At 41.8% G+C, this 23,166-nt stretch overlaps 1 protein-coding gene across 2 annotated transcripts in view; it reads left to right on the top strand.

Annotated features, from left to right (window-relative positions):
* Positions 1 to 23,166, top strand: part of plxnb1b (plexin b1b) — a 176,524-nt gene that overhangs the window by 17,362 nt on the left and 135,996 nt on the right. For both annotated transcript variants that reach the window (XM_074683466.1, XM_074683378.1), the window contains exon 2: positions 19,787 to 19,857. The gene's annotated coding sequence lies outside the window, so the exon portion shown is untranslated. The remainder of the gene's footprint in view (positions 1 to 19,786; positions 19,858 to 23,166) is intronic.

The raw sequence follows: 23,166 nt of genomic DNA, 5'->3' as shown, positions 1-23,166 counted from the left end.
GCCTTGTTTAGCATGCTCCTCCTCTGTAAGCTGTTTGTTTCCTGTGTGTTTTTTTCTTTGTGGCAAGCAAATTAGCATACAATAACATCTGCCAGGGACATGCTGGTGAGATGTTTGTGTTTTTATTCACTGCACCAACTCTAAATCATCCCTTACTGTCCTTCTTTTATGCATTTGCTACCATGTGTTGTGTTGTAATTTCCCTGCAGGGACGTGTACTCTGATGTCATTCTAGCATTACATATACTGAGGCTTAACCATTTAAAGTCTAACAACTTCAACTTCAACTTCAACTTTATTTTATTTGTATGGCACTTTTCATGCTTCTGCAACACAAAGTGCCTCACAGAGGATAAAAACAAAAGGGAAGACCAAAAAAACAAAACAAACAAAGACAAAGGAATACCATTAAAACCCCAAACCTCCCACCCCCACAAATATACCCACTGAACACGGTAACACCCACGCACATACATAGACATACATACCGGCACACACAAACATACACACACACACACACACGCGCACACACACACACACGCACACACACACACACACACATAGACAGGCTGTTGATGAGGAGACATGGCTGGGCACCAAGATCTGAGGTGAGGAAAAAGCTACCTTTGGGGGCTGCGCACACCGGGAGGGGCCATGGCCCGTGGCTGAAAGGGGCGCCACCCCAGGGACCACCCCAGCCCAGGCAGACAGGTGGCTCCACACCAAGGTGTAGAGCTCACTAGCCACCAGGGCCGGAGCCATCCATGGGACAGCGCCCCAATCAGTGGGCCAAAAACAGCTCCCGGTGTGGCAGACCCCCAGGAGGAAACACTGGAAAACCGAGGGACTAAAATAGTAGAATGAGATAAAAGGTCTAGAAGCTAAAACTGAAGGAATAAAACAGTAGAGATTAAATAAATCTTTATCCTAACATAAACATCAAACAACATTGAAATGAAACAACATAATAGAACAGGATAAACTAATCTAATAAATAGATAAATAAATAAATAAATAAATAAATAAACAAAACAGAATTAATAATAATAGTAAAAAGTAGAGTAATAATAAAAAAGTGTAAAGATAGGGGTAAGCATAAAAAGAGGTTAATCTAGTCAGTTAAAAGCCTGATTAAAAAGATGGGTCTTGAGCCTCTTTTTAAAAATATCAACATTCTCTGCGCCCCTGAGGCTCTCCGGGAGGCTATTCCACAATCGGGGACCATAATAATAGAATGCCGCCTCCCCGTGAGTTTTAGTTCTTACTTGTGGTATTGTTAAAAGGCCAGCACCGGAGGACCTCAGGGTCCGCGAGGGTTGATAGGGTAAAAGTATTTCAGATAGATAAGATGGGCCAAGACCGTTAAGACACTTAAAAACTAATAAGAGAACCTTAAAATCGATCCTGAAACGCACGGGGAGCCAATGCAGCGATTTTAAAACAGGCGTAATGTGCTCCCGCCCTCTGGTCCTCGTCAGCACTCGTGCGGCTGAGTTTTGCAATAATTGTAAATTGTGTATGTTCTTTTTGGGAAGACCAGAGAGCAGGGCATTACAATAGTCTAAACGACAGGAGATAAAAGCATGCATTAGCACCTCCGTGCTGGCCTGAGAGAGAAACGGGCGGACTCTGGCTATATTCTTAAGATGGTAGAAACCTATCTTCGTTATGTTTTTAATGTGTGGAATAAAAGTGAGCTCAGAGTCCAGCACAGACCTGGTTGAAAGTTTACCATGAGCTGAATGTTTAAGTCATTTCAAACAAATCAGTGGCTACTAGGATTTAATTCAAAGCTGATATTTAACATGAGACGGTGCACTATAGTTAAACAACCTGTCTGTGTGCTCTACATGTGGGAAACATTGGATTTGCGTCTCCACACGTGTTATTACAGATGGAGCTTGTTCCTCAAATCGTTGAAAAACACTCGTCTGGCCGGAGATTATTTAATTGTTCAATGTAAATGTAGAAGTGTGGACATAACCTCGGTGTCAAAGGGAAAGCGCTGGTGTGACAGATCCTTTTTAACATGCAAATAGCTTTTTCAGGCTCATTAACTGTATTATGCAGAAGGTTTAAATCGCACCATTCATCCGAGCAGTCACCTTCCCAAGCAGCTCTTTACCCTGTTAGAGGCTGATAAATCAAGAGTGTTGAATTTACTTGGAAACATTAGTACTATTAACATTTTACAGAAAAAAACAGCCAGAGAATATCTGTCATCTTATTGAGATATGGAGGTCACTTTAAAGAGGGTGTGTTCTGCTTTCCATATTTTTAACATGAATAAAAAGTATTGATGCAGGATGTTCAATCCTCAGCATATTTAGATTCAGAAAACTCAAGATCTTCACAAGACTCCCCAAAAGGATGAGGTCATCTCAGATACCTCTTTTCAAACTGAACTGGTACTAGTGCTAGTTCCAGGCTGATGCCTGACTTAGCACTGGTTCTTTGTGTTTAAACAGACAAAGAACTGGCTCCAGGTGCCCAAGACTGGTGCTACGAGGTTCAGGACTACCATGACCAACTATTAGTGGTGGAAAAAAAAGTCATTTATAAAAAGGAAAGCTGCTGAGCTAGTGGTCTGTTGTTTTGTTGGCATTTCCTCATTTAAAACTTGAACTGGAGGTGAAATTGAATCAGCAAAGGCTTGCCTCTGATAGATCAGGTCTAGGGGATGCACCAATTCAGCTTTTCTGGTCCCAATACCGATGCCAATACCTAGGCTTTGATAGTAAAATTTTATACCTTGTAGAAATCATAGTTTAGCCTAAATGTCAAGTTTGGACCAATCCTTTCCCACCGATACCCGATCCAGCTTTGAGGGGCTGGATCGGTGCTGATACCTGATACAGGGATCGGATCGGTGCATCCCTAATCAGGTCTGTACCTTATTATGTTATTTAACAGACTAAATAGTCTTGTGTTATATATCTTATTTACATGATTGATGTCATTTCTGCCTCATGTTTGAGCTCTCACATTTCTCCTCTGCTCTGTGTTGTGCACGGCAGAGTTCCCTGACGTGTTCACAGACACACAAACATGTGCGCATGAACACACAGATGAACACACTCTGTATAGCAGACAGTCAAGAGATACGATGTAAAGCAACGCCCCCAGCACCATCTTTATTGCTGTCCCCTGCCACAAGCGTTTGCACCCGATGCCGTCTCCCCTCGGTGCGGCTACGTATGCAGTGGGGTACTGATGTTTTATGGTGGTGCGGTGATGTGGCTCTGACTTTCCAACTGCTTCTTTGCGAAGGAAGGAAACAAGCACTGGTGGAAAGGGGGTAATTAGGAATTCCCTACTGGTTCATGACACACTGGAGGCAGAGCTATGGGCCTCAAACACCAAGGTCTGCCTGTAGCTCTCCCTCTTACAGGCCTCCAAAGGGCTGGCCAATTAGTGGGGAGGTTTTTTTAAATTATTCTTCTTATTTGTTTTTTTGTAATTTGGAGCAGGGAGCCTCTAAAAGACGACAGCTAAACAAAGCGTTTCAGACAGAGGCTGAAATAAGAGTTTTCCAAAACACCAGTGTGAGAAAAATAGAGCTGTAAATCATGTAAAACTGCTTTGAGGGCACTGGGAAAATCTCAGTCTCCTTCTTTAATAGCAGTCTAAATTATTCGTACTCATAAAGTAAAAACTGTGGTAGAGTGTAAAAAAAAAGTGTAATTACATAATAAGGGGGCATGAAGAGGCAGCTCAATTTTTCATTTTAATATTTATGATGTTTCAAGAGAAGTTTGCAAAGATTGATTCTGCAGCTAAAGAGAAAAAGAAACTCTGAGCCAAAGCAGCGCTTATTATTACTGTTTGGTTTAATTTTCCACATAATCTTTGTTATTGCAGACATTTGGCAACAGTGTGGTGTGAAATGTTGCATAAATCAGCCGATGCAATAAAATGATGTCCACAGGCTAATTCCAACAGTATGATCCAAACACATGCCTCTGCTGTAATAACATAACGAAGCTTCTGTTAGCGGCTGAAACAAACAGGAAAGAGTATTTCCAAAATCTCACATGCCCCCTCCTTCTCCTCTTCCTCCTCCTCCTTCATTGAGCCGGTCCATCAGTAAACAAAGAGCAGGGCAGTAAAACGTTGGTGGTTTACCTCATGTGTTCCTCAGCAGGAGTGATGATCACTGAAGGGAGCTGTAAAAGTTTTACAGTACAAACTGGCCTCCTCCTCCTCCTCCTCCTCCTCCTCCTCCTCCTCCTCCTCCTCCTCCTCCTCCTCCTCCTTCGGTCATTACTGCAGAGTTTTACAGAAACACATTAGGCATTGTTTCCACTGCAGCAGCTCAGAGTGCTTTTTAATTATGAAAAACTGGAACATACCTTTTTCTGAAAATGAAGTCCACTGTAAAATGTACTCTTTGAGTGTACCTTCATGGACTTCTTCAACGCCAACCCGAGTTTCTAATGAGGGAGCATCCTGCTGTAATGTAGGGTACATGTAACCAAGAATAAGATAAAAACTCTTCAAGAAAATGATTTTACTTTGTCATAAAAACAAGAGAGAGCTGAAGTCTTACTGAAGAGGTAAGACAGTGAAGCTTTGCACTTTTTTGTTTTGTAATGAACTATTAGTCTTACTTTTGTCGATTTTACACACTCTCCTGTTTGAGACCCCAAAAAACTTGTGTGCATACAACGTAGCACACTTGAACCTGAGGCTGCTCCAAAGATAACTCATGAGATGGTGATGGTGTGTGATTCACGATGGCGGAGCCCAGCTTCTGGACTACGTACGTTAGCATTAGACATTGATGCACTTATCTCATGTTTTCACTGTTTTTATTGAAACACAAAATGGATTGCAATTTCAACTTACCTGATACCATCAAACATAAAAGTGGATGAATCAGTCCAGGATGCTGTTGGGCTCAACAATACAAAACAATCGTACCGTCTTTTATTTACATTTTTCATTAAGTTTACAGGGCTGGGTGAAATCTGATCCTTGTGCTCAGTGATGGCTAAGGTGAATAATTTTACGAGATGATCACTCAAAAAAAATCAATAGATTGGTCCAGGCCTAGTAGTTGAGATTGGGATCTGGACATTCATAGTTAAAAGTCCAAAACTGTCTAAGAACTTGTGACATTTTTCCATTTGCTTCCTTTTAAACATAATTCGGCAGTGGCCCCTTGCTGGTTATTAGAATAGTGCAGGTTTCATTGACTACACCAACTGGAAAAACATAAATTTACACAGCCACATAAGGGTGCGGTCTCACTGGCCATATGTGCCGTGTCCTAGCATGCTTCAACCATAAAGTCCAGTTAGTTTGGCCACTGTGACCACAAGTGCACCATGCCTGAGCACGGTGCACTTCTCCGCTTTGGCACCATAGACTGTATAAAACATGGACAAAGCATCCACGACGTCATCCGTCTGTTTCTGAAACCTGAAATGAAGCCAATCCGTGGATGCAGCCACATTTGTTTTGACACTGGCTGTTAGTGTTTCTTCGAGCAGCTCCAGGGTCCCCGGCGGTCACGTGACCTGAGCTGAGCCTCTGATTGGACAATCAAACAGTCCTAATAACTTCTAAACCGCAAAGATAGAAAAAATTCACTCACCGTAATGTGTGCTGATAGGGAAATCAGCGTTTTAGACCCAAGCTGTTTTTTGAACCAGGCTGTAAATATGATTTTGAATGCCGTAAAAGTCAGTTTTTATGGCTGGATGTGTACATGACTTCCGGTCTTTCTGCAGCCAGCCTCAAGCGGATTCTCAGCCAACAGTGACTTTTAGCACTCCCACATAAGCTTCATTTTTACTTACCGGGTGTTGCCCCTTGTTCTACACGCTTTGGAGAGGTGCACTTTGGCACAGTACACTTCATGATGTATAACCGCTGCGACCGCTCCTGTCAACAAACATTTCAAACAATGGTGGGGGTGTCAGAAGACTGTTTCGGACCAAAACGACTTAACATTTGCCAAAAAGTCACTAAAGTTGTGTTCATCATTGAGCTGACCCTGATGAGACCTGTCTTAGATGGAAAGGTTAACTTTCTTCTTGGCTGGTCATTTTCTGGATTCTTCTTGAATTTTAAATTTGTTGCTATCTAATGAGGAGGAAAAGCTGGTCTTAAGTGGTGTTGCAAGAACACTCTTCGTACCCATCTTTTCCTTGAGCAGTGAAAAGGACGCAGTCTCCTTTTTAGATGAAGGGCGTCTTACACATCCAATTTTACAGTACTATATTGTGTTAATGTTTTTACTGTAGATGCACTATCAGCTAGTGCAAAGCTGCGTTAGCTAACACTTCAGACTATCTCTGCAGAATTAGAGATCCACGCGTCATCCTGCAAGCTTAAAAAGAAAACTGGTATCACAGACGACATAAAAATCAATTGAGCTGAACATACCAGACAAGGCATGCAGAGCTGTAAAACTGCCCCTCTCACGAGTTATTACTCCTCTGAAGCCTCAGAACAACCAGAGAGTCGTCTTCTTTTATCGCCTGGCAGCTCAGACGTTCCCGGCTGATTTATGCAACAAACCTTAACTTTGTATTTCTGGGGATTTGAACAAGTATGATAAATTTCTTCCCTCTGTCACTTTCTTTCTAATAAATTCAGAGTTTCCTGGATCAGAGACAAACTCACAGCCCCCCCAAAAAACATCCAGTCACACTCTGCAGTGTGTGTACTCAGCACAGATGTCCCAGCGAGACCCTGCTGGAGTGGATTTAGAGAACAGTGTGTCAGGACCTCTGTGTGCAACAACACATTGGAAACAAACTAACACACACAGTAGCACACACACACACACACGCCTATCCATTCCAGTTTTGGCACAGCACATTGCATCAGGGAAAAATGTGTCAAGCTGTGAGTTCAAAACAAAATCACTTGTTTGTGATGAGAAGAGAACATATTAGAGCTTTGGTAAAATGAATGAAGTAGAAATATTTACAAATCACTGCCCTCACACAGCCTGTCGTATCTCATGTAAGCTCTCTACGTGTGATTAAAATGAAGGAAACCATTGACATTAGACCCCAGTAATTTAGCTGATGCTTTCATCCAGAGAGGCTCATCGTGCTGAAATGTAAATCTGAAAATATAAATGATTAGTAAATCTCCTGATTGAGCTTCAGAGTGGGACCCTCCACAGCCCGGCAGCCTCTGATGGTGTGGACAGCAGTAATGTGGCGATCAGATGACACACTGCCCCGTGTTCAGTCTGCTGCTTATTGATCCTAAACAGCAAACTGATTACTCTACCAGCCCCGTGACCCAATGACCCCATGGCCTGCATAGCCAATGACAAACAGAAGTCAACCAGCTCATTCAGATCTTAATGGTCTTTACTACAACTTATCGAAGCTAATTTCCCACCCATATTTCCTTTTTTACATTTGTTTTCTCTGCATTAATGAAACTCTATTTGGCTTTACTGAGTGTCACCAACTGAAGAAAATGTCTTTAACCAAACTATTGGACTTAGCACCACATGAGACTCACTACAACTCTGTTTCTGTTCCATCATCTGTTTCTTTTTGCCTGCTTTGCCACGCCACTGATGAACCTCGCTTTGTTCATGTTGGGATGGAAAACCTGTCGACTCCTGGTCTGGCTCCCCTCAGTATGTCGGCTGTTGTTATTGTTGTTATAAAAGTGATCTTGTGTTGACATGGTGTATTTCATTTTCAAAGTCACTGGATGTTTTGTTGTGAAACCCACCTCCTGTCCTGCTCCATCTACTTTGTGCAAATCGCTCCAGCATCCAGCAAAAATAGATGTGTTGCGTATAGGGATGGGTACTGAATTAGGAACTTTTATAGGCATCGACCAAGTTCTGTCAGTAGTACTGAGTACAGTTCCATGTTTCGGTACCTAAGCGCATCCTTCTGACTGTGAGGAAGTGGAAGAGTTGGCGATTTTCCATGCTGGGCATGAACACAGCATTACAAGGTTATATATTGAGAAATAAATGTGTTCAATTAAAAAACTTTGAGATTATATCATTAAACAAATAAATATTTGTTATCACATAAACACAGACAAACGTACCACATACAGAGTACTGATACTAATTGCCAGATACCAGGCATCAGTACCATTTTGTTTCAGATGTGAAAGGTACCGGTCCCTACTTGCGTTTCTTATCCTAAAGGCTCAAACCTGCCAGATCTGCTGCTGGATTGCTAAAGAGCGGAACCAGTGTGAGCTGTCACAATAGCCCCGTTTACATAGGTCCAAAAATCCTAACACCTTAACACCTTAGCCAATCTGATTCACCCGAATCTGATAGTATTTTGGGTCCGATTGTAAAAGGTGGTCCACGCCGATTGATACTCCGCTCCATGCTCCATGTAAATGGCTGAGTGGAGTGGATTGGGTTGATAGAGAGGATTGTTTGGTCTGCGCATGCGCTTCCTAGTACGTAAGATGCACGTAAGTGAAGTAGGTAAGCACGTAAATGACATATGCAGAGCAACACAGGGCCAAACAAAAACAAACATGGCGAACAAACAGAAAAACTGGACACAATAAGCGTCCCCAACAAAATACTACGTGGATCCATCTTTCCAGAGGTAAACAGGAAGCAGGAAGTGCACCTCTGCTTCTCTTACATGTTTACAGGTAGTGGCAGAGGGACGTAAATACAATCAGATTCAGCTGGGGCCATGTACACGCAGATTGAACGTGGATCTCTGTACTTAAACTTCATGTATACAGATTAAATCAGATTCCCTTAATCCGATTGATTTCAATCAGATTGAGGAAAACTACTTGTGTAAACGGGGCTATTGACTTGACTTCAAACCTATCGGATCCAGTGATGCAACTTGTCGCTGTTTGCAGAGTCGTCTGCTCATAAAACAATGATAAAAGCAGATTCCCCACAAACAACGATCACAACCCTTCCCAAAGATTTTGCTCTTTCAGTTGTTTTTTTTTTTTTTACATTAAAAAAATATTGAAAGGAAACCACACAAAATCAGCTCTATCTGAATCTGTTTTCTAGCTAATCAATGAGGATTGTACTTGGTTTGATGGGAAACTTCTGAGAAATAATAAACAAAGAATTAGGTCAAGAGCAAACAGAGCTCAGAAAAAAACAAAATAAAGGTGATGAATATATCTTCATCTAATTAGCATGCAACATGTCTGCATTGGAGGAGGGGACTATTAATATAATGAGGGGAAAGTTAGCAGTGAATATCAAACAGGATTTCTGCTCAAAATGCCCATCCTATCTATCCGCCTGGTAAAAACCATCATCCTGCTTTTGTTTTCTAACGTCACACTCACTGAGATTGTCTGCTGGGTAAAAAAGGGCGACCACACGTCAATAATCAATGAGGCTCACCCTGCAGCTGTGGTTTCAGGCCTTAAAAAGTAACTTTGTAGAAATAATCAATACAGTCACTGATTGTCTTATTAGCTTTTATGGGTCATAAAGAGACATCAATATTCATTTCAGTCTGCTTTATAACCAGCTAAAGCCCCTCACAGGAGCTTAAAAATGAGCTTAAACACAAGGCATTCATCAGTTATCAGGCACTTCTTTCAATATTCTGTCAAAAGTGGCACAAACATGGTGACAAAAAGCTTTAACTGCAGAGCGATGAATGTGGCGGAGAGTTAAAAAAAAAACGAAATCTGACTCCAGGGCCTTTCTAAGCAGAGGTCTCATAGTTTTTGATCACTTCACAATATCATTAAAAGATGAAAAAGCCGTAGCTGGAGGCTCTCGTTTGTTTGAGGTTGTCTGCTCATTCATCCTTTTGTTGTGAAGGAGATGGAACAGGAATACCTGGAGGGAGTTTCTCCAAATTTGACACACTTTGCTCTGAAGAGATTTAACACTTCAAAGGACGTACTGGGTGCTGACTTTGTTCTCATGTCGGGATTAATCAACAAAAAGAAAAATATGTATTATCTGTACAGCTAAAATTAGATCTATGAACCTTTATTGAAGCTCCTACTCAAAGTGGATTGAATGAGTGTGTGTTTACCAAAGAGAATACTTTATAATCCTGTTCACACTTAAAGCACGGACAGCTCCTAAAAATTTCTGCTCTTGTCCTGTCACAGCTGCACCTGTTCACACATAATTAAAACACTTTGTGGACAGTGGCAGCACCCTGAGGTCTGAGCTTTTCCATGCAATCTGCAAGGTAGCTTCAGTTAGGGATGGATACCTTTCATATTTAAAGCGGTACGGTATCGATACCCGGTACCTAGCAGTTGGTATCGGTACTCAACGGTTCCAATTTTTGGTACTTCTTTGTGTTAATGGGGTAAAAATATCAATTTCTTTAATAATAGAATATATTTTTTTTCAGTGTAACATACTTATTTTTCAATATATAACCTTGCAATGCTGTGTTCATGTCCAGCATGGACAATCGCCTTTTGTTCCTCCCCCTCACAGTCACAATCATGTATTTACCTAAACATGGTACCTTTTGATTTCACGTGAATCGGTTCCCAGTGCCTATTAAAGTACCTAATTTGGTACCCATCCCTAGTTTCAGTTCATTCTGTCCTGAGTGTGGTGCATGTGTGAAAGGGGCTGATGACTCTTTGCTGACTTCTGATTGTAGTTACCATTATGCCCACGCTTAAACTGCAGCTTTGCTTTTGAAAATTATGTAATTTTTCCATAATGGACCTTGCTAAGCCTCACTTTAAAAAAAAAGAAAAAAAGAAAAGAAAAGGAAAAAAAATCACATGGCCCAGTGTGCAAGACTGACGTCTCATTAAGTTTTGCCGTGGAAATCTTCAGGGAGTTTCAGCGGCAGTCTTTCAGTGACTGCCTGTTCTGACTCACTGAGGTGAGCGTGCTGCACTTGATAGGATGCACAGAACTTTCCATAAGTTTTGGGGGAAGAAAAAGGAAAAATGAAACAACCAGGCCGAGTGAAGAATCAGGCGTTGCCTCTGCTCTGTTTCCAGATCAATCAGATGAAAATGTGCGTCATGTGGAGGTGGTACACATTTATAAATGGTGTATTCACAAAAAAAAAAAAAAAAAAATGGAGCTACAGGAGTTACACTGTTGAGTCACATACATTATAAAAGTCTCGGTCAGAAGTAGTGGTCCTGAATGAGTGGAGATAGTCTGGCTTGTGTCGGCTTCTTTGGTTTGGCACAGAGAAGGGGAGGGGGGTCTTCCCATCGATTGCCCCTGGGCTTCAGCTGCTGCCGCTGCATATCCGATTCATTATCGAGCGTAATCTGAGAGCAGGAAAAAAAACACGAGTTCACACTCCATTTGCTGCTCTAATTTCCCTGATTTCCGCGTTGAGTTTTTACAGCACAGCTTTTGGTTGCTGCAGGTAAAGAGTTTTTTTCTGGCTGCTGTTGGATAATTTGAGCATGAAATCCTCTGCAGTAAAGTGATTGTTTGTGGCTGCGAGCCACATAAACCTGCTCTGTGCAGAGTATAAAAACGGATCGACTCCAAGTGCTGTAGTCTTTGGTTTTTATGAAGCCTGCAGATGTGTGAACATGGCTGACAGTCAAGTTACTGAGCTTTGGGACAGGAAGAGGAAAAACTGGAGGCAGGGACAGCAGCCAGAGGGACGGTGACTCTTTATCTACGCTCTGATGTCACAAAGAGTGTTTTTAATCCACCTGTTAAGTTTTCAAGGGCAAGAAAGTCAGTACTCTCTTTTCATACCAGTCAAGATTCAAGTCTGCAGCTGTGATTTGGTTTAAATGCATAATTTAAGGACATAAAGTGCAAATTTTAATAAACTAAATATATTTTTCCGTATCTGTTCTGTTCACAGTTTATCTTTATCAACCCGTGTCAATAAAACTACTACTAGTTGGCAGGTGTCAAAACTGAAATAAGACTCTCCTAAATGCTTTGCCGTATTAGCAAAGTCAGACAATGGCAACAGAGTTTTGTTTTGTTGCAGACAGGATGTTGCAGAGCCAGGTCAGATGGCGTGCAGTGACCCCTTCAGTTCAGCCAGTGATGGAGGATTAACCTGGGTCACTTTGCCTCTTTGAAGGGGTTCTTGGTGTTACTTGGTTACACAACTCTTTAAAAGACTGTAGACTTCAAAATAATTTAAGGAATTTCAGCTATCTGTTTCATTTCAAAGACCAGTTCAGGAATTATAATTTACTAGCTATATTCAGGTTCATTCATACCTGTGAAGTTTAGTTTGCTTCAGTTTTTGGTCTTTGATCTGGTCTGAAGATAAGTCACCACCATCTTTAATGTCTGTTGCTCAGATTTCATCATTTCTAGCTAAGTGTCTTCTCTGTTGCAAGCCATTGATGGAAACATTGTCAAATGAAACAAACACAATGTGCCGAACACTGTGGGAAAGTGCGTCTGTACGTCCTGAGTATGATACAAATAAGATCTGACCTAGATGGTTATATTTTTGTTGATGTGTCAAAATCTGTTACATCTAGAAATGAGTTATTTCTGTACTTGATTACTCTAAATATCTAATGAGTGAATACTCAAGTACTTGTCGATTATTTTTATTTAAACTGTAAACAAAAATCTTCTTTACGCTGGTTACGTCACAACAATGTGCTAATGGGGTTAGAAAATGATGTGATGTGAGACTTCCTGTTTTCGGTTTTCTGTGCTTTGAGTGCATGTGGTTAAGCATCAAGCTAGTTACTCCATGGTATGAAAGTTTAATGCCACATGTCTCGCACCGCACATTAACTTCATCGTTGCTGTCAAAGTGTTTCCAGACATCACTTTTCTCGACTGACATGTAGCAGGTGTAGCAGACGGCTCTACATTTGTTACGCTCTTGCTTTCGGAGGGATTACATGTTCTTAGAGAGTTACCGTATCTGCTGTTAAAAAGTTATTTTTGCTGAAATCTGGCTCAGTGTGCTAAAGCCGTGGCCAGGGAAGCCATTAGTTTGTATTAGAGCCCGACCGATAAATCGGGCCAATTATGCTTGTCACCGATTAATCGACATCGGCCAAAATGTAGCCGATTATAAAAATTTTTGCTCCATGGAGGTTCTGTTGCTCCTGCTCCTGTGTGTCTGTGTGTTGGGCTGCAAACTGTCCGAGTGCCCGCCCCCTCCATCCACTATTATCTAATGTAAGACCATAGAATGACGTTTTAACATTGTGTTAGTTGCTTTTTTGTGAGATAAACAGAGATAAATGCCACTGTTAATTCACACGTCCACCATTATCTAATGTAAGACTATAATTCGGCATTTTAACGTCATTTAAGTCTCTCATTGTGTGTTTACATTTTTATTTTTTACCGTGTTTAAATTTTGACTTAATTATGAAAGGTGGTTACAGTTTGACTTCTTTATTTATTATTGTGTTTACAGCTTGTTCTCTTTTATCATTGGTTTACACTACAGTTCTTTTGTTGACAGTGTTATAATTTAAGTTCCTTGTTTTAATTTCATAGTGTTCTGTCTCTGTCTTGAATCATATGGGTATTATAATGATTTGTGATTATATACAGTATATATCCAGTGTATATCAATGAATCTATTATATTTATCAGCCTTTATATCGGATATCAGTTGATATATCCAATATCAGCCGATATATTGGATATCGGCTTTTTTTTGCCCCCAGTATCGGTATCGGCATTGGCCCCAAAAATCCCATATCGGTCGAGCTCTATTTTGTATCATGTTAGATTTTTCCTACAAAGTATCTTCAATTAGGTGAAGAGAAAAAGCTGGGGCACACACGTGACATTGTATAAGTTCAAGTTACGATGCCAAAAGTAGTGCTTGCACATGTGCACAAAGAAAAAATGTAACCCGAATAATGGGGTCAAAGGTGAGTACTCAATTACTCTGACCCATCCCCAATCATAACTGCAAAATTGATCAGTGGCAGTTTTCTTTTCCGTTTTGTTCATGTAAGTTAAAATGTTTCAGTGTTTGCTGATGAAATGTTTTGACTTTCTCTCTTGTTTACATTTTTTCAAACTACTAAAATGTTGCACGTTCAATACATGACTGAAAACATAACTTCTTGGATAGCTTGATTCAGCTGTAGTTGTGTGTCAGCGCTCTTAGAGCTGATAAAGCTAAAGAAAAGTGTCTGGCAATGTGGAAAACATACTTAAACATTAAGTTCTGCTGACGGGCCTGGATTGTTCTCCCAGATGATAATTTGTCTTGGTACATTGAAGAGAACAGTGTGGAGTGTTGCGACATTTAATTCAGTATAATTATTCTCTCTTATTGAGTCAAAGCCACAGACAGCGAGCGCGGATGGAGCAGTGTTGCTAATTAAAGCGGGCAGACGAGGCGAGCTGATGACTGCTGCGTGTTTCCTCACAGACTTTAAAAATCAATGGTGGCTAATAGGAGTGGGGGAATTGGCACACATTCCATGTGTTGTTGTCAGATTACGTTGATGAGTTTATCCCTTTTTGCATGCCATTAGAAAGCATACTGCACATGAATGAATCAGCCACAGAGACAGCTCGCTGGTTGTCATGTTCAGCGCTAAAAAACACAATTAGACTTAATGACCAAGCTGTCGCTGGGAAACGCTCATCCTCCTCCTCATTAAGGCTTAGAGATAGACGCCCAGTCTCTCCGAGTTCAGCACAAAGTTAAAAGATTAATCCCTGTGCTCGTGCAGAGGAATTCCAATCTCTGCTTTGACTTCAGTAACACATTTACCTACTTAACTGCGTTTTCAGTCCCAGCACACACAGAAGCTGCCTCGTTTGACTCATTTCTGGTGGGAATCGTCGGAATAACCTTCATTCATTCGGAGCTTGAATGACCAGATGTGAGTCGAGGAATGAAGCGGGATGGCTACAACACTGTGCCAATAACTTAAGAGGGCAGGGCACGGGTTGTATTTAGACCCTGTGTATATTTTCCAAGGAACAGAGAGGAAAAAGCTGAAATTTCTGGTATTTAATTACAGAGCGGCTCCAGCCCAAGGCACACTGTCAAGGCTAGTTTTAAGGCCGACAGCTTAACAACCTCAGGAATGGTGGCACTGATGGTTTCGGTGGTGCTGTGTCATTTCCTCCGGTGAGGAGACAAGTTTTTGATGTGTTTGGGGACATTTACTTGTTCAAACTCTTCTCAACCAACCAAATTGAGAAGCTGAATAAAAAAAAAAAACATTATGGTGCTGTGATGTGAACCAAAGTTCACCACCACGTCAAGGCTGAACGCTCACACTAATCTTAGGACTTTATGGTGACTGGAAATCCCTTTTTTTAAAGGTTGGTTCTCTCACGAGAATCCGTTTTGTGACAGCTTGTGCTGCTTTGAAGGACGTCTCCTTTTTTTCCTTTTTTTTGCAGGGAATGTGCTTCTCTGCCTGAGCTGGGCAGTGGCAGAAACATTTTCTTTCCCATGTTAATCTGACCTGATCTGAGCTGGCTCCCCTTCGGCAATGTCATAAGGTCTGTGAGTGTTTGGAGCTGTGGATGCGTTGTGAAAGGACTCCTGGGTGTGATGTCCTTCTGTAATAGCATTAGAGGGTCGAGCGAACAAGCTATGTCACCAGTTGAGTCACTGTACATTTCCTAACAATGGGAAGCTGGCAGATTTTGGCACAGTCTCTTTTCATGGCTGCAATTGGAGCCATTGAGGCTTGAATGCATCCGGATTCAAGTCCCCCATACCGCGCTCTTACGTAAGATTTTTTCATTTGGCTCAACAGCAAAAGAGCCTGTGGCTAAAAGGCAGAGCTTTCCTTCATTCAGCGTGAAAAAAGCTGAATGAAGGAAACACTCAAAGTAAAGGTGCTCCGGGCTTTCTGATAGCACTTCTCAGTTTGCACAACCTGATGAAGCATTGTGTGATGCAGGTTGACTTTAATCCACATGTAGGAAACTCACTGAAGGGAACAAACATTAGAGAAAAGGCAGCACTCCTTCCTGTTCCTGTCATGTCAATACTATCAGCACATCAATCTCTGCCCACAATTCCACCGAGCTGCTCTTTGCACTTTCAGCTTCAAACTTGTCTACATGCAGCTCAGCTTCAGGCCTCACCCCCACAAACAGTCTGCCTCAAAGAGAAACCAGAGCGAGTTAGATACTGCAGCCAAGCCAGCTTCTCACCTGAGGGGATCGCTGTAAAACAAGACCCAACGCATCCCAGCCAGAGGGCAGAGGTAGGAAATGTGGGATCAGCCAGCAGAGGACCATACAGTTGGAAACCACATTTTTTAAAAGCTTTGTGGGTGGATTGGAAGAACTCCAGGTTTCACCAAGTTTCGTCCAAGTTAAGACAGCATTCCTGGACAATGACAGTCATTTGGATCTCCTGTGGCGAGGGAATAACACTCTGTGGCCAAGACGCTTTTATTTCATTGTAGCTGTTTTCCAGAATAAAGCCCATGGAGCTTGTTTTTTTTGAGCCTGGGCACATGTTTGGATGCCTTGTTGAGTGTTTTACATTTTAGTTTTTGGATGGCATATTTCTGTGTAGTTTAAACTAGACCTTTGGGGTTGTCCTAAACACAAATCACTGAGAAGCAGGCTGCAGAGGTAATTTGTGAACTGATTTATATTTTAGGACTTCAGTTATAAAACACTGCACAGTGAAGAACAACACTTCAGTTTAATGGCTGTTTCCCCAGTGGTAACATAGGGGGGTGATTAACTATGGTCCAAAAACCAATCTATCCATCAGTTGTTCAACACTTTCTGAGAGCAGGTTTTTATGAACAGTAGCTCTGTACTTTTACCTCATTGTGTGCTGAATGAATTGGGATATAACAACAGCCAAATGTCATAAGGCAACAGCACTTTGATAACAAGTGAATGGTATAAATCTTAGGGGCCATTTACATGACAACGATTTTAGGGTGAAACGCAGAAGTATTGTTGTATTTGTCTTTCAGCAAAATGTGCATCTGTTGCTCCACTTCTGCTCTTAGTATTCACCAATACACCAGATGACCGGCTCAACTCTGCTTCTGTGGAGATCTACCAAAAGCTGCTTCTGGACAAGACAGCTATAGCACCAACTACAGGCCTGGCATGCTTACTACAGTGTTTTCAGTTCATTAGTGTTTCCATGTCAACAGATTTTGATGTAAGCAGATTTTTTTCACTGTGTTTTAGCGTTTTTGGATGAAATGTTGTCGTGTAAACAGGGCTTTAGTAAACAGAGAGTAGCTCACTAAGTCAGAGATGTACTCTGCTTGTTTTAGAGGCTCCGTCTTTGTGGTTTCAGTGTGTCCATGTTGAGAATTTATCTATAGGGTCCAGCTTGTGTAACTCTCTGAACCCTTAACTTACAACCACTTTAAAAAAAAAGGGGCGGGGGATGTGAAAAGCATATTCAGTGATACATTTTGTGATCCTTTAAGCTGTTACTAAGATGAGTGGATTCTTCGAGCCCTGTTTCCACCAAGTGGTGTGGTTAGGACAGGGGTGGGCAATTAATTTTTACCAGGGGCCACATGAGGAACCTGAATTGTGTCAGAGGGCCACCAACTTTCTTCCATCGTAAAATGCTCTAAATTAAATATTTTGAATAGCTGGAACTGATAATCAGAAGAATAAAGCACTCAGTAAATGTTTATATTAGGTCATGTAAAATTGTGGTGTATAGGTCAAGTAGAAAAAAAACAATCGTTGAATCCTAAATTGAAAGAGAAAATGTCTTAAGTTTTCGTCTTTGTCACTATCTGTCATACATGAACTCACTTTTACCCATCGAGAGTACTGGCAGACTGCCAACACTCCTGAATATGGAGGGAATCTCCCATTTTTTAAACCCTTTCTCCCGCTGTTCTCCTGGCTTGTGATCTCTCCTGATAGTCCCCAAAATGTAAGTATGCTTCTGTGAGCTCTAATATTTTACTAAGTCAAATCAAGTCACGTACTTGGGCGTTATATCGGAAACTCAGAAACCATCCACCCCCTCTTTCTCTTAGTTGGTTTGATCCAGAGACGCTGCAGGAGACCTCAGAGACAGAGACAGATAACGGTGCAGCACTTATTGATGAAGAGTTTATCAGAGCCTTAGCTGTTTACTATCTTTCTTTTTTGGTGTTGACACGTCGTGAGTTAAACTAACGTAGCTCTGCTCTAACGCAGCATCCTCTTCAATCAGGAGAGTTTAGAGCAACGTGAATTTTATAGTGAGAATGCTGACTCTAAAATAGTGAAACGCGTACCATTGTAAAATTCTGTCCGTCTCTGGTGTGTGATGCGCATACGCGCTGCGCGTGTACGCGACGGCACTCAGTCTTCAGAACAGGAGAGAGTTCAGGTGGAGGAGACAGACTGAGCCAGTGAAAGAGAGGGAGAATTCAATCCACAATGTCTTGTTCAGTGCCTGTGATAGATGGAGTATTAAGACATATGCACCAGCATGAGTTTTATGTTTATGATTTGCCTCATGCGGGCCGGACAGGGACGTACAAAGGGCCGGATGTGGCCCGCAGGCCGTAGTTTGCCCAGGTCTGGGTTAGGATCAGGTTGGATTGGTAAAGCCTGGTTCTGGTGGCATGTAAGCCGGATGCCAAAAGCTGCATCAGCTACGTAACAGCATGACAGCACGGCATAACAACACAGTGTACCTCGCTAATAAATCCAATGAAGAAACGCAGCACAGTAAACAATGAGCAATGAGGGAAGACATCTAGCAATTTGCGTTCTTTGTGATTGGCAAAGTAGCACAATCAGGCTTTTTAAAAGAAGAACACGGCAGCGTTATATGTTGTTCTTTATCGTTGCACAGTAAGTGATGATTCTTTCAACCAATCAGCAGACTGCAGTGTTTCTAGCTCCACTTTCTGGGGTCAGATCAGTATGTCTGGCACCCCAACAGAAGGACAGTACAGGTCAGTAATTTGGGGACCTGTTCCAGTTTTAGTCAAAGGAAACGCCACATTTGATTGTGTGCCGTACTGAGACAAACTGAACTGAACCACTTGGTGGAAATGGGACTTTAGATTCTTTTAGCCTTTTTTTTTCCTTGCCACCTAAATCATTTTGAGCTGGTGGCTTATTATTTTACGATAGCACAGTCTACATTTTTTGTTGTCACAATTTCTCATTTCCTACGTCCAAACTGAAAGCCTTCCTGAGCTGAGTGCAGATGATGGGCTCAAACAAAAGTTTACTCTTTTTTTTTTTTGCCCAGACGACCTTTTGTTTCATACCGTCGCAGCTTCTCCACAGAGAGACTTTTGTTCTCATGATAAGGTGAAATTGAAGATACTGTTACATACCCAGTTCTACTGACACTGTAATGAACCAACAAACCTGTTTAAGGATAAGGTCTTAGTTCAGGAGAGGCTTTGTCTAACTGTCTTTCCAGGATCTAATCATGTATCACTTTGCTTTTTTTGTTTTTGTTTTCTGAGGAACAGTTTGATTCCTCCTCAAGAAGAGGTGAAATAATATTTTGTCACTCTGGTGATTCTGTCGCCACAGTTTCCCATCCGCAGTCATAACAGTACCTCAGACAGGTCATGTTTGATGTGGTGCCAGGCTCTCCTCTCTGTGGCAGTCATTTGTCTGGGTCTTAAAAGGTGACTTTAGTGGCTGCTCCTCTCTTGCCGTATTCAGGAAAGTCTTTTGTTGTCATCCTGAACAATAGCTGCCTTGTGTAAAGAAGAGGAGCTCTCACCTGCGTGGCATGATTTAAGGAGACATGGCAAGCATTGCGAATGGTTTTAGCTCACTTTGTAGAGGAGACGGTTACAGCCAGACTCCTGCTAACATCATCTGTTTCCACAGTATGGTTCCTCAAAGACACTTTTTGTTGTATTCTGTGTCAGGCTTTTTGGCTTTTATGGAAGAAAGCTGTAAAAATGCTCTCTACTTGTCTTCCTGCAGGTTTGGACAAATCCTCATGGGGGTCGTGGAGGGATTAGGATCTGGAGGAAACCAGCTCTGAACTCTCAAAGGTAGGAAGCTAATTCCTCTCCTGATGTGTCGTCTAAAAAAATGAAGCCCGGGCAACTTTTTTTTGGCATCATAAGAGAGAGGAAGCTGTTTTGAAATTGCTGATATGTTGATGTGTGAGGGGGATGATCCATCAGGCCTCTCTGGCTGCTGAGTTACACACGGGCTCATGGGATTTGAGTTCCGTCCTCCTGTTGTGTCAAGTCCACTTCCCTCCAAACCGCGTCCCACCACAGTCAGCAGCTATTTAAAGTGTCAGCGCCTGCTCCCAATTACTCCTCCCCACGCCAAACCAGAAGCTCAGGCCCTGCAAACGGAGGCCTCCCCGCTGCGACTTTTATCTGTTTGTTTTCATATTTCCCTTCCCTCAGCCAGACCTCCTCCCTTGTTCTCAAACTGTTTTTGTCTTTGCCAAGGATTATTGTGTTTTTCCTCCAGCTGACCTTGGTTACATAAACTCAAGCCTAATCCCCCTTCCTTATTTCTCCTCCTCGTCCAAGTCCTCCTCCTCCTCCTCTCTGTCCCTCAGCTCTGCCAGGCTGCTGTCCTCTGGGCGCTCCCACAAAGCCCAGTGTTTTGATTACATTGTGAAATATGAGCCAGGACTATTTATTCCCAGGCCTGGGCAGAGTGTGGAGGACCTGGTTGGAGGGGAGGCCAGGAAGCAGTTGTGGTTGAATCAGCCGGATGGTGTTGGTGGGTCAGTCGTTTATGTCTTCTCATAACCCTTCTCTGTGGGCCGTGCATCCAGACATCTGTTTCAAATAAGCACAACGTCCAGGGTCGCATCCCACTGTCAGCAGCTTCATATCCCCAACCCCATCATTCAGGTTTGGCGGGGGAAGTGGTTTGAGCCACCATCCAAATGTCCTTCAGCTGGAGGACAAATAGTTGGACCCTGTTGGTTTTAAAAAGTAATACAAGAGAGAACTGTGTGTGCAACAGACAGGAGCTGGTTAGTCTTTTTCACAGACGTGTTGGAGCGTGTGTGGAGGATTGTTTAGGGATGCACCGATCAAACTTTTCTAGTCCTGATACCTGGGCTTTGGATACGAATACCAACCGATTTTAAATAATAACCCACATGCCCTACTGTGGGATAAGACTAGTAATGTTTTGGGTAAAGGCAAAAAATGAGTATATGGTATTATTGAAGTTACTATTTATTTAACTAACTTAATACAAGACTACTAACTGACAGAAATTATGATTCAGTTATAAACTTTTAAACTCCGTAGACTGTAAATGCAGCAAAAAACAAAGAAAGTGCATCAGAGGTAACATTTCAAGTCAAGTAGCCAAGAGAACCAGTTAAAAAAAAAAGGCATAGAGCTGGTTTCCTGGATCCGCACCTTCCCACTGATACCCGATCCAGCTTTCAGGAGCTGGATCTGACTGATACCCGATTGGTGCATCTCTTGGATAGTTTGTCAAAATAATTTCAGTCGTACAGAGTTTGTCCAACTGTCCTTACACACTAGCCACATATACATGGACCCAAATATTCCACTTGCATTCGGTATATTTGCTGAAACAGAAAGAATTTAACCTTTTTATACACCTTATTCTGAAAGAGAAGTGCCAACCCGAATGGACATTTAATCGGTTTCACAGGGGTGGAATATTCCTTTCCCCAAACCGGTTGAGGTATCATGTATCCACTCAGACGGAAAGTTGTTAAGGTGCGTTCTTTCAGCGCATGCTCAGATATGACGTAAGACGCAACTAGAGACGTTCCTCAACTTTAAAAGTGGCGGCTAGCTGTCAGCACTGGAGGAAAGTTTGTTTTTGATCCAAACTTTAAAGAACTGAACATGATTTCAAGACTGGACGGACGACAAACTCGCAATACAGAGTATTGCAATACCGTGATTAAAAAAAAAAAAAAACTGTTGTCCTCCGTCTTTGATAAATCACGTGATGTTTGCGTTTTTCTGCGCATGCCCCATTGACTATTCCGTTTGATTACAGCGGCGCATTTAGACCAGAGATAGGAATATTCCTTTCCATGTGTACTATTGTTTTCGGAAAAGTCATTCAGAAAGATTCCACTCGGAAAGACAAAAAACTCCTCATGTAAATGTGGCTACTGACTCAGTTCAATCAATTAGAAGAAACTTAATTTATCCCTGAGAAGCAATTAGAGGCACATAGACCAAGACAATGTAAGAAAACAGACAGGATTGCATGTTAGATTTTACCGTAGTCTACTGTTTAAAATGCTGAAATACTAAGTTCAGGAAAATGAAGTATAAACAATTTGCTTAGATGATAAAAATACTAAAACTACTGAGATACTTGATATTAATAAGCTGACGGAATACAAAAAAACCCTGAGTATTTGGGGACCAACATGACCAGTCACTGTTCACTACCCGGAAATACTGTACTGTTTGCTATGGAGTAAGATTAGATAATATTTAACGACAAATTGCTTGTTTCAAGCTGTATTCTGTTACTCATGGATCAACACATACTCAAGTTGTTCACAAGCAAGGAAATAAATGAGGACTCTGTCATGAGCGGACAAGCATAAGAAAACAATGAAGTGCTAGAGAAGTGGTTCCTAAAGTAAGGGTTGTTTGCAAAATGCCTTTCAGTGTGAAAGACTATTAACAACTGCAGATTTCATCCATAATTGTAAAAGTATAAACAAAAGATGGGCCAAACTTATATAAAACCACGTGAACAGGAAATGTTTGATCTGTTTTCAACATTTCTTTGTTGAAGACCCGTAAGCTGACTTAACCAGAATGACGACAGTATCAGTGGAGGCAGATTATCGCAGAAACACAACAATAAGTGCCCAAAGGTAGTCAGTTTGTTTCATTAGTATTGTAGTCCTTTTGAAATGGTCTGTTAGTGTACTCCCATAGCAGGGGGTCACTGGTCTCCTGTACAGCTGTTTATGAGCTGAAAAGTTTGAAAACATGGACGTGATCTCAGTGATGTCACCCACTGGTTTTTGGTAAAAACCCAAGAAGTGGAACAATAGTGGTCACCTTGTTAGTAAAGCTGACTCATTCTAGTAACAGGCGGAGAGGTGGAATTGATTCAGGTATTAAGCGACCTGGTAAACCCCTTTTATGTACCCACCACTTTTAGCCCTTATAGCTTCACAGTAGGTGAGATCTGAGACTATTCACCCTTCAGAGTGAGGATGAAGAGAGAGATCTGCCCTGTTGGAGCCCAGACTGTTTTTACACCTGATATTAAACTTATTTATTCCTGCTGTAAAAATGGGAAATATGACGTTGATGTTAAGGAGTCCTCCTTGGCTTTTGAGCTGGTCTCAGGTGGACACTGGAGGA

The sequence above is a fragment of the Halichoeres trimaculatus genome, unplaced genomic scaffold, assembly GCF_033239565.1.
Source record: "Halichoeres trimaculatus isolate MK-OKI-2021-1 unplaced genomic scaffold, fHalTri1.1 fHalTri1_scaffold_1, whole genome shotgun sequence".
Lineage (NCBI taxonomy): Eukaryota > Metazoa > Chordata > Actinopteri > Labriformes > Labridae > Halichoeres > Halichoeres trimaculatus.
Note: the sequence above shows the minus strand (reverse complement) of the source record. Positions and strands in the feature narration are given on the sequence as shown.